This window comes from Cupressus sempervirens, chromosome 11 (assembly GCF_028749045.1).
Source record: "Cupressus sempervirens isolate cs-2001-9-10 chromosome 11, ASM2874904v1, whole genome shotgun sequence".
Lineage (NCBI taxonomy): Eukaryota > Viridiplantae > Streptophyta > Pinopsida > Cupressales > Cupressaceae > Cupressus > Cupressus sempervirens.
Genome location: NC_143128.1, coordinates 824,194,788 through 824,207,846, shown reverse-complemented (window position 1 = coordinate 824,207,846; position 13,059 = coordinate 824,194,788). Strand labels below are relative to the sequence as shown.

Genomic DNA, 13,059 nt, shown 5'->3' with positions numbered 1-13,059 from the left:
TTGAATGGCTCAAAATGAATCGATTTTCACCTTTAAGCGACTCAAAAACCTTGCATTTAACGCATTCTTGTACCTTCACCTGTTACTTGGCTTCCAAAGGTTTTCAACTCGACATCTGTTCTATTTCACTCGACAGCTATTCTCACTCGACATCTACTAAGTTTGTCAATAACTCAAAAACCACTGCAGTTTTACTTAGCTTCCACTAAACTTCTTGACTCGGCATCCAAAGTAGTTTCACTCGACAACCAAAGACAACTTAGCATCATCAGTCATATTTTGTCTTGGCATCTTAACTCATGCAAATTTATACTTTGTAGTGCTTCTTCTTTGTTTAGGGCTAATGTATGATACTTCCTTATATGTATCAACCCCATAGGCTCATCTTGTGATCAGTTGGATGAGGTATGATCACTTGACCTCTTGGGTGAAGTGATCCTTCCATTAGATACATTTGGTACATCCTTTTTCTGCCATGTCTTCTTTATGTCTGTTCTGATGTGTGCCTCATCAACTTTTTCTTTGCCCTTAATTACTTCAATCTTGTATGCTTTGGCCTTTGTTGGACAATTCCTACTGACATGTCCAATTTTCAAGCAACTGAAGCAAGTAGTTTGGTTCAACCATATTTTATAGTTCCCTTTGAAGTGTGTTCTTATGTAGTTCTGGGGCATATTTCCATACTCTTGACAATAGTGATAGCTTTGCCTTGTATTGTAGTCCCAATTGTAATGATGTACATAGTTGTCCCTCCTTACATGTTGATTTGGTGTCCACATAGGCTTTGATCTACACTCAAAGGCTCTATGTCCATACTTCTTGCAATTATGGCAGTGTCCATCAAATTTTTGTGTCCTTGTGACTTCAGACCTGCAGTCTTGTGTCATGTGTCCTTGCATGTTGCACTTCTGACAGTAACCCTTGCTTTTAGGTATACTTTGCTGATTGATCCTTCTACTCCTGTAAACATTAGCAGTATGCCCCTTTTTATTATAGTAATGACAAGTGGGTTTAGGATCCTTACCTTTGTCACTTCTTTGCTCATCACTCTTTGATGATTCACCAACTTTAGTGCTGGTATATCCAATCCTGATGTATCATGGGCTGATCTTGGGGACTTCAACATTTGTTCAAAGTACTTGATAGCTTCACTTGACTTGTTGAGATTCTCTGCTATTTCTTTTTCTCTCTTCAATTCATTCTGCAGTTGTTCATTCTACATCCTCAAAGTAGAGATCTCAATATCTTTCATATTGAGTTCATGATGAAGATTCATCAGTTGGCCAAGTGTATCCATCTGCATGTTTGAGATCCTTGTTAATTTAGTACATTTTTCTTCAAGTCTATTTGCAAGACTTCTTTTGTCATCTTCCATCATGACTCTATCCTCAACTGCTCTTTTCTTTTTCTTAGTGATTTCACATAGCATCATGGCATGTGATTCATGCTCCATCTTAAGAGTTCTTATCTCTTCTGCTTGAACTCTATTTTTCTCCATCAGTTTTGCTATTGTTGCATCAAATTCTTTGGAATCTCCTTTGGCAAATACTTGTGTGGTGTCAATCTCCTTGTAGTGAATATCATTTTCAGCTATAGCTATTTCCTTCCTTCTTTTAATGGATTTTCTTAGTTCTTCTCTAGCTTCCTCTACCTTGTGTAGAACGAGATGCACATCTATCACCTGGTTCTTAATGATCTTCCCAAGTTTGAAGACTTCCATCTTCAGATCTTTTCCTCCAAGCTGTTAGGCTTCTTCTTGAGAGAACTTGGCTCTGATACCAATTGTTGGAATGTCTTAATGGGAAGAGTGCTTTTGAGAGGGGGGGGGGTGGTGAATCAGAAGTACTGACCCTTTTCTTTTTCTATTTTAAATCCTTAATAACATATAACTGAAATTAACATGCATGCATAAAAACATTAAACAATCATGAGAAACAAACATGCATCACCACATAACACTTGAGATTTTGGTGACCCAGAAACCCTCCAGGAATAAGAAGGCAAAACTAGGGTGGGGATGATGCCCACAAAATTACTGCAGCAATTGATTTCAACCACTTCTGATGGTTTGCCTTGTTAAAGGCCTGCCCTATTAAAGGCTACAACACACTGTTAAATGTGACCTTGTTAAAGGATTTCTACACCTTGTTAGGAGTGTGCCTAGTTAGAGGACTTAAGAACATTCAACTTAGAATTCCACCTTGTTAAAGGATTTACATAGAGCTGTTAAACCCACCTAACTCAATAGGATTTCCAAATTCCTAATACAATTGTGAGAGAGTATTAGAATAATACACTTGATCTAATGCAATCTCATGCTGATCTCAGGCTCTTGATATGCTCTTCTATCACTGATCTCTACTAGATCTGATCTGCTGATTGTGTTCCTTGTTCTGTTCTGATCAACTAGATGTGTAAATGCCATCCTTTCCACTAAATCATTGACACTAATGTTCTGCAATGACCTTAATAATAGGCTCTGCTTTTCCTTCTTCTTTCAACACTTCTCACTTCTCTGTTCAATGGCGTCAAGACTCCCTTATAAAGATTAGTGGTTCATTATGCATCCTTGATTCAAGTGTTCCCGCTCAAATCCTAAAAATTCACCCATTGGTTGCATGCAATCTCTAATTTTCTGATTGGTTGCATGTAGAATGCATGGACAAAAGAAAGGATTCGATCTTATCTCCTTATCCTACTATGAGTCATGCATAACCATTTTACATCTTTGTTTGTGATTGCACAAACTTTCATGCTGATCCTGCATGGCTCGACACATGAAGTAATACTAATGCTTGACACCATCTATTCTGGATTGCTCAGCATCCACTGTGTTTCCTGCGTTACTCGGCTCCTATAGAATTACTGTGTCACTCGACACCTATTAGTTTTCTGCATTGCTCAGCTTCTACTAATTCTTGAATCACTCGACTCCTATTAACTTCGCAATGCTTGGCTCCTGTTGGATCCTGAGTTACTCGACACATATTGGTCTCATCTGCTCGACGCCTACTATGACTTGCTCGACACATACGCTCGGCACCTACTATGACTTGCTCGAGACATACTGTCTTCTAGTCTACTCGACACTATCCATAACTCGGCATGTGTTAGAGTTTTGGCTCGACTTCCATTGTGTACTCGGCATGTATAGTGAAAATGGTTAAGTGTGTTGACACTCATTTTCCAATCTTACTTATTTGATCAACAGTAATAAGTGTTATATATCTCTATCTACCTTGTCTCTCTTATTCCCCTCCCACCATCAATTCTGCATAATTACCATCTATCTCTATCATATGTATCTCTGCCCTCTCACTTCCCAAATCAACATCTCTATATATTTTATTCCCTAATTTTCCTTGCTCCAAAATTCTATCTCATATCGCTCCCTCTCCAAGTCTTCTATCTGCCTCATCTTCTCCCCCTCTCTCTCTCTCTCCCCCCCCCTCTCTCTCTCTCTCTCTCTCTCCCCCCCCCCTCTCTCTCTCTCTCTCCCTCCCTCCCTCTCCCTCTCCCTCTCCCTCTCCCTCTCTCTCTCCCCCCTACTCTCTCTCACACACACACATGCACACATGCACACAGACGCGCACACACACACACACACACACACACACACACACACACACACACACACACACACACACACACACACACACACACACACACACATCAACATCATCATCTATTCTAATCCCTAATTATCCTCACCCTAAAGATATATCTCACCTCTCTCACTTCTCTCCTTTCTTGAATTCTCCCCTCCTCTCACCATATATTCACCCTAATTATAATCTATCTCTCTCTCTCTCTCTCTCTCATATCTTTGTCTATGTTGCTCCTCTTGTCTTCCCTGATCAACATCTCTTTATATTCCATGTCATAGTTATTCTCTTCCTCTCCCTCTATCATCTCTCTGCCCCCTCTTATCATCACTTCCCCAAAATTATAGTATCTAACTCTCTCTCTCTCTCTCTCTATTTCCCTCCCTTAATTACTCTCTTTTATTCTCTCTCCTCCCTTCTCACACCATCTCATCCCTAGATATTTATCCTCCTTGCCAACCTCACTCTCTCCTACTCTCTATCTCACATGTCTCACATGAAATTATCACCTCTCTCTCACATTCACCCTTATAAGTATTATCTCTTTCTCACATGTCACCTCGTGATTACCGTATCTCTCTCTCTCTCTCTCAGCTATCCCCCAATAATTACTCTCTCCTCACCACCTGATCACATTTGTGTTTATACCATGCCCTAATTTGTTTATTTACTTGACATGTCACTCCCCCCTCCCTCTCTCTCTCTCTCACACACGCACACACCACATCTTTCTATTTGGTTATTCTCTTTCACTCGCTACTTCATCTCTTTCCTTGTCCCCCCCTCTCCAACTCTCTCTATCCCTCTCTTTCTATCTCTCCACCTACCTCCTCTCACCATATCATTCCCATTTTCATCCTCTATGCCTACCTTACATCTCTCACCCTCTTCTACTTATCTCTCTCATACATGCATCCCTCATAATTATTACCAACATGTCCCCCCCTCTCACCATCTATTCCATACCCTAATTATTCTCTTTGTATCTATACCCCATTTATCTCCCCTTGCCCCTTCTCTCTTTCTACCTCATCTCTTCGTTGTACCCCCACCCCTCCCCCTCCCCCTCCCCCTCCCCCCTTCTCTCTCGCTCTCCATATATATATATAATACTGTCTAGTCCTTAAATATTTACTCTTATGATTAAAAAGTAATTAATAAACCAAAATATTTTGGATTTTTTAAAAATTAAAATTATCTAATTCTTAAATAATTGATTTAATTGTAGTAATTGTCCATTCCAAATGAAATGAGAAAAAACACATGTTCGTTTAAAGTCAATCAATGATTACTATAATTTAGGCACACAATGGTAAGTGGTGAGCCTCTTAATTGGGAGTACGTGGGTTCAAATCTACACAAGCTCAACTAATAATTGAAGTAATTAGTAACCTTGGCTTTGGCCTCTTATTGATCAATATTTTTATATTTTAAAATTACTATAATTTATTAATTTAAAATCAACATATAAAAATAAAATCAATTTTTGCTTGCAAATTATTTTATTATATAAAACTCAAAATTCAGGTAACATTTATTTATTATTATTTGTGAAAAGTAATTATTATTATTGTGCATTAAGCTTGAGTAGTTTTGAACCCATGACCTCCCTGATGAGAGGCTCACAAGTTACCATTTTATTATAGGGTCTTGCCAAAACATGAAACATGTATTAATATGTATCATAAGCAATATAATAAAATGACAAGTACAATATTTCTATGAAATTAAAACATGTTAACCTATATTATTTATTTTCTTGTGAATAAAAAATTGTTTATGCTAAAAAAGAAAATTCAACTCTTTTTTATTGTTATTATGAAATAAAATTAAAATTAAAATTACCCAAATTAACAACCTTACCAACTACAATAATATTTTCTTATTGAATATATCACTATCAAATTAGTCTTAATATTTTTTTTCCAACAATAAATTTAACCAGTTATTAACTATTTTAAAGAACCAAATTGTTTATTGTCTTATAAAAAATAGTATGACATTTGCAAACCATAAGCATTGCTATTGAGAATTTTTTAAGAATGGTAAATAAAAAAATTGAATGTCCAAGCAGTCGCAAAAATTTAAAGACATGAAAATCTAAAAGCACTATGCATGGAAAAGGAAAAAACAAGAGGAAAGAGTGGAAAAGGGGAAAAAGAAGAATACAAAGAATTTAAAAGAAATAAGAAATAAATAAAATAAAAATTTAAAAAATGTATAAAATTTTGAAACTAGTTGAGATTAACAATCGACTTTAATTATAGATAAGTTTCTATTTTTTGATGGAGGGTTCATACTTGCGAGGCACGAAGCCTGGGAGCTACCAACCAACGAAGGCCACCAGATAGACTTTTTAGGAACTTGATACGGGCTCACTCATGCCTAAAACCTCTTCAACTTAGACCCAAGGATTGAGGGGCATCCACATTGTCAAAATCACCCGAGGCACGATCCTGGCCTCATCCCTTATGATGTCTGAGCCTTGCACTCAACAAGACTTGATCCTTGGTGGGCTCTTTATGTGCCATTCAATTTCACTAGTAGACTAAGGGCCCATTGACGATATGTTTATATTTTGATAATTATATGTTTATATTAACTTAAAATCTTGTCAAAATAGAATCTAATAAATTTTAAAAACTCATTTTTTAGTAATTTAGTGTATTTTGTATCTAATTATATTAATTTAAAAATATTTTAGTAATTTATAATTATAAATTATTCATAAAGACTTTTTCATTTATTATTAATTAGTATTTATTATTATCTTATTTAAAGAAAAAATTAAATTAAAAATAATATTTTAAATTATTTTTGAACTTCTTAAAATGTAAAAAGAAAGGTACCTATCATACAAGTATGGCCGTCAAATTCCATTCCAAATTCCAAATATAAAATTTGTTTTTGAAATTCAATTCCAAATTCCAAGTATAAAATTTGTGTTTTAAGACCTTTGCTCCATGCAAATAGATGGCAAAGGCCCCTCCAACCCATAGAACCTTCCTTTGCATGGAAACTCATTTGAATTGAAGACATAAAATTTCTGCACATAAGATGGATTTCAGGAGACATGTTAAGAAGTCGAGGGGGGAAAAAAAAAATATTCGACTACATTATAGTTTATTAGTCCTTGCCTATATCTAGGCAGGGAAGTAATGTTTTCAGTTGCCCTATTCAATTAATTTTTACAATCATTAAAATCTATATATTTCTAAAGTTTCACAAGCTTTTATTCTTAAATTAATTTACATTCATTAATTTCCTTTTTTTCAATTGGTCATTTCCATTTTTACTGGGGTTTAAATTATTTTCTTGGTTTGAAAAATAAGTAAAAATAGATAGACATCATTAAATGCATTTATTATCTCTGTCAACAGTTTGACATGTCTTCCTATACAGATAGAAGATTTTAACGTCAAATCAACTAGCTAAGATTTTTTTGAAAGCACGACAAATAGTAGCACTCAAGTTAGCTAGATTTTCAACATACGCCATGCAATTGATGGCTGCCCCATCCGCTAACTCCGTTAGTCACAAATAGATCCCCATTATTCATCTTCTGGAAAACTAGTATATGCTTCCCAATTATTGGGATGTTAAAAATAACTATAAATCAATCACCTAATGCATAGCGAGTGCCTTACACCAGCCCCTACTATTATCTCCATCCCTAAAATTAAATATGTTAAACTAGGTCATGTAAAGAGTGAAATAAAGACTCTACGTTGATTTGTTCAATCTACTTTCTCCATGTCAAATTTGGTTTTAATATGGTGCCACTTAAAGGTGCAACCATTTCTATTATTACTAATTTAGAGGGAAATGTAAGTACATATTTCTGAGATAGGGATCTAGCTTGTATTTTAGTGTTCTTAACTATAAATATGTTTGAAAGCTTTGCTTTTTATATTTTTAACATTAAATTTTACATCTTCTATTAGTCTAATGCTTGATATTTTCAAGTCAATAATAGATAATTGTTATTGTTACTACTATTATTAGTTCCTGCCATGGGCAAGAATAATTATGCATTCGTGTTATGCTAATATTGCATTAACACCAGCCAATCAAATCAAAGAATTTAAAAGATTATATAAAACTTCAAATGTTTATATCTTTTTCTAATTTTTCATTATTTTATAAATCACATTTTTCATTCATTCTATTGGTCCATACTATTTTTTGTGGGGGAGAAAAATAATTTTCTTCAACAAAAATACAAATATTTTCTAACAATTTCATCATGCATTAATTGAATGCATTAATTACAACTTTATCTTTTCCATATTTGTGATAAGTTAGATAAGTTTTTTTTTTCAATCATTTTATCTTCCACCTCACACAACATGTCTAATCTATATTAATTCTCAATAGCAATATAATTTCAATATGTTATATTTTTGTATTTGAATTTTTAATTTTTTTAAAACTTTGATTTTTTAAATAAAAGTAGTTAAATTATTACTACTATTTTACTTTTATAAATAAATTAAACAATATTATTTTTTAATTATATTTTATAATAGTGTTTATAATATGTATAATTGATAAGTGTTACAATTTATAAATTATATCATTTATTATTATTAATATTTTTTATTTAAACAATTTATCATTTAGTTTAAATATATTTAAAACTTAAATATATATTTTAATATTAAATTAATAATTATATTTTACATCAAAAAATACTAAAGGAAATAACCACAAAAAAGAAATAATTCAATTCTAAAAAATATATAAATTATTATTAAGTTTTTATAAACTATGTATTAAAATTAAAAGTTATATTCTATTTCTTATTTATTACATCATATTATTCATCAACATCAAATTTATATGTATCACATCTATTTATTATTTACAAATGTACATGTTAAATTATATAGATATTATTTCATAATTAAAAATTACTTAATTTTATGAAAAAATTGGAAATACAAAACATTAAATAGTAAACCTTCTCTAATTGTGTAAAATTAAACAATTAGTTTTACTTATAAAATATTTTTATATTTCAATACATTTCATTTTTTCTTGTACAAATGTGAGTGTTAATATAAAAATTAAATTCTTAGTTTCATTAATTAAAATATAATATATTTTAATTTTTTATTATAACCATAATTTTATTTTGAGTATTTGTTTTATTAAGGAAAATAATTATAGTTAACTCTCTCTCTCTCTCACACACACACACACACACACACACACACACACACACACACAACTTATGTTGGTATCACTCTATCTTACTATTTTATCTCTCTTCCTCTTCCTCCTCTATATTATCTATTCTTTTTTCCTCTGCATATATGTTTATGTTGTTATTGTTCTATACTGTTATTTATCTCTATCTAATGTTTAAAAATAGTGTGACTTCTATTTGATAATCAAGATGAGAATAATACATAGTTGGGGGAGTTTTTCCAACTACTTATGGTTCTCTAGTAGCATGCATAACATGTTTAAACATATAATGTGATACTCCAGATGCTTCATCACTTCTTCAAGTTCTATAATTCAAATATTGGTATGGATATATTTCCTCATTGCACATATTTTAAGTTGTCAATATAGAAGGTGCAAATTTGTCTAAAGCATATGTATTGATCATAGTATGATATTAAGTACTTAGTGCCATATTGGGGACTTTGGCCTCTTATTCTTGGGTTTAAATGCCCAAAGATATAATAATATTGGGGACTTTGGCCTCTTATTCTTGGGTTTAAATGCCCAAAGATATAATAATATAACACAATAACTTAACAACAAAATATGAGTCATCTTATCAGATCACAAGTGCATTTCTAGGACGAGAATTTAACAACAAAATATGAGCCATCCTATCAGATCACAAGTGCATTTCAAAAATTAATGCATTCACAATGTTAATTTAGAACTATTTAACCTTATTCTCATTCATCTACACCTCTACAACCATTATGCGTTAGCCATGAACTATGACGCATTGCATCTCTTGTTTATTAATGTAAAAATAGTAGTTTACCATACATCTTTTTTCAAAACAATCATATTATATATTAATCAAGAAAATGTTATTTTTAGAAGATTATAAGATTAGAAAAGATAAAAGAATTTAATAGAATTATATTATAAAAAAAATTAATTACTAGTGCACATATATTTTAATTATAAAGTCTAAATTAGAATCATAATGCAAAGAAAAGTGTGTTTGTAAAGGTGCCAACAACTTTTTAAACCTTTCTCATTTTGAATGCTAATTTCAATTTATCTAAAACATTTAATTTTTAATATAAAATATAGTTCATCTTTTATTTTTCTCTAAATAATAAAAGTAAATATGATATTTATAGTTAGCTCTTATCTTTATAAATAAAGCATATCTAATTAGAGTTATAATGTAAATGTCTCTTGAGCAGAAAACAAATGAATCATTGTTTTCGGACGAGTCAATCTAATAATTTATCTTTTTTTTCTTATTAGAATAGGCCAAATCAATTATTCAAATTGAGGCTTGGGGCTTGTTTTGGTTTTATTTTAATTGAGGTGTAGTGAGAGGTAAACAATCCAAACTGTCTAAATCAAATTTAATTCTAGTTTCACTAGCATTGTATATAGATAAAAATATTTTCTATTAATTCATATATAAATAACTACAATTACTCAACATTTATCTAAATGATTTTCAAATGAAATCATGTTTAAAAGTTCAAATGAATGTTTAAGACAACCAGCGACATAAAAATTTGATTTAAGCAAGAAAAAAATATGACTCCTATTCTAACAAGCTTGCACAATTTTGTGGAAAAGGTGCACAATTTTGTGGAAAAGGTCGTGTTTGTATCCCCATCTTGGAGTCAATCAAGTCTACCTTCTTTTCCAATAGATTTCCTCTCTAATTTATCATTCTTCCACCTTTAAAGAGTCAATGGCCTCAACTATTTTCTCTTATTTTAAATTTTAGTTTACTAAAAATTAATAAGATATTTACATTTATTTTATACTATTTGTCGTTATAGACAACTCATGTGCTCATTTTGTTTTATAAAGCACCTTTGGTTATATGACATTGGTGTTTTTCGCGAGGTTGCTTGAATGGAATGCTATTCTCTTTACATCATTAGTTATATAGAAATAAATGTGTTCACACAAGTGAAAATATACCAAATTTCTACAAATTTCTAGAAACATAGAGTGAGATCATGGTTAAATCAAATCATGAACAATTCACATTATAAAGTATAGAAAATGTTTCCTATAGATATATTGCTATTCATGTTAGTCATTTTATTTGGACAACTCAACAAATCTATATCCCTTTTTCAACAAAAGGCAGACTCCGGCTCAACCAGAACTCTTGCTCCTATACATAGAAAGTCCTTTGCCCATTAATCTATGCAAAAATATGTACATATACAAGTAGTTGTTGCGCCGCACTACATACATAGGATGTGTAAGTCCTAATAATAACGAGCTCTGGATCAGTAAGCAGCAGAGGCATGGACGGGATAACTTCCGAGAACCCTCATAAACGTGGCGAACTCGTTGAGCTCCGTCAAGGCGTTGCGGACGCGCCTGTCGTAAAGGGAAGCCTCAAAGTCTATGTAGAACACATTACGGAACTCCTTCACAGCAGACCCCGATCCATAGCGAGGCATATTTCTCCTGGGCCTGCTCTCCAGCCTGGTCAGATTAATGCCTCGAAAAGAGAAAGCGGAGAGAAGCCTGAAGAGAACAGCGATGTCCCCGTCATGAGCCACCACGATCGAGGTCTTGCAAGGCCGATCGGCGGGCGGAAGGAGCGGGTTGCGGGCCAAGACAAGGAAGCGGGTGAAGTTGGAAGACTCGTCCTCGATGCCTCGGGCCGCAACGCGCAGCCCGTAAATCTCCGCGGCCCGAGTGCTCGCAATGGCGCCCGTGTCGCGCAGCCCGCTCCGCGAAACGCACTCCGCCGCGCCCGCCGTGTCGTCCGTGGTCTGCTTGGAGACTCCGGGGAGCCCTAATTTGGTGAGGGTTTTCTTGCAGTGGGACAAGGCCAAGGGATGGCTCATCACGCGCTTTATCTCTTCCCGAGCGACGCCCGGCAAGGTGAGGAGGCAGTAACGAACAGGGTACTCGATTTCCCCCACGATCTGCAGTGGGTACTCCAGGAGGAGGTCGTAGTTGGGATGTATGCTGCCCTCTGCCGTGCTTTCCACCGGCAGAACTGCCCGGTCCGCGACCCGCCGGGCTACGGACTGCACGGCCATGTCGAATGTGTGGCAGGGGAGGCCCTCGCAGCCTGGATGTGTCGCCGCGGCTGCTTCCTCGCTGTATGCGCCCGGGATGCCCTGGTATGCCACGCGTAAGCCGGTCTGCCTGAGATTTTTCTCTTGTTCGGGTGATGCCAGAGCTCGTTTCAGGGCCAACAGACGCGGATCCGTCTGCTCGGTTATGGACTTCATGTCGACTGCTCCGTTACCTCCTTTTGGGCCATTGAATGCCCACTCCGAGACTGTCACAGACGGCTTGTTGAACGGCAGGACACGAGATCGAGTCCCCGTGTCTGCTTTCTGGGCGAATTTTATTTTGCAGAGACCAAGATGACTGCTTTGAGTTCCACGGAGAAGATTCATGGCGTCACCGCTGAAACTTCCGGAAATGAAGGATCTTTGGGATCTTTAAGCTGCGTGGTAAGATCTGGAGGGGGGTATTTTATAGAAAATCAGTCCACTGGTTCTGAGATTTGGACTCGTTTTCAATCCGAGTTGTATTTTGCTTTTACGTGCTCCGGTGGTCTGAGGAGACGATTCACTCGTCAAATCGTACCATTTTTTTTTGTCATTATCCGTTTCTTTAGTCTTTAGTGTTAAGCTTGCTTATGTGTACGCCGGTCCTTTGGTAGACTCCAAGAAACTGGGAAAAAAGAGGCTTGATTATCTCTTATCTTTTTTCTTTTTTGTTTTCATTGCCGAAGGGCCACGCTTTCCGCATTTTTCAAAGTTGTCTAGTTTACTTTTGACGTGTGTTTTTAAGGGTTATCCAGACATATATTGCAAGCGATGATTCGGATGAGCTTATCTTCTATTTTTCACATTATTATCATTGTTTTTCCCATTTTATCGAGTTGGAATTTATTTCGTCACTCTTACGAAGTGTAGTTTTATAATTCAAAATTTGTTAATTAATTTTTAATAACAATATTACAATTGTTCTAATCACTCTTGTGAAACATTTTACACTCCATGCGTTTGTGATTAAAAGTTTTTCTTAAAAGTTTTCTAAATTTAAATTTATCAATTTTCAATTTAATTATAAAATTAATAGATTATGCATAGATGCAAGATTTTAATGTGAGTTATATCATTTTAATTCAGATTGCAATATGATACTTTTATACTTATAAGATTTTTAATATTGTATTTGTAATATCATATTTTACAAATTATTATGTTTCATTCAACTAAAGATATTATATATACTTATA

The 13,059-nt window shown here is 34.3% G+C and overlaps 1 pseudogene across 1 annotated transcript; it reads right to left on the bottom strand.

The window, feature by feature from the left end:
* Positions 1-10,799: 10,799 nt before the first annotated feature.
* LOC149532102 (arogenate dehydratase 3, chloroplastic pseudogene) lies at positions 10,800-12,783 on the bottom strand (annotated as a pseudogene). The gene has a single exon (XR_016358571.1). The product of XR_016358571.1 is annotated as an arogenate dehydratase 3, chloroplastic pseudogene (transcript).
* Positions 12,784-13,059: the final 276 nt, after the last annotated feature.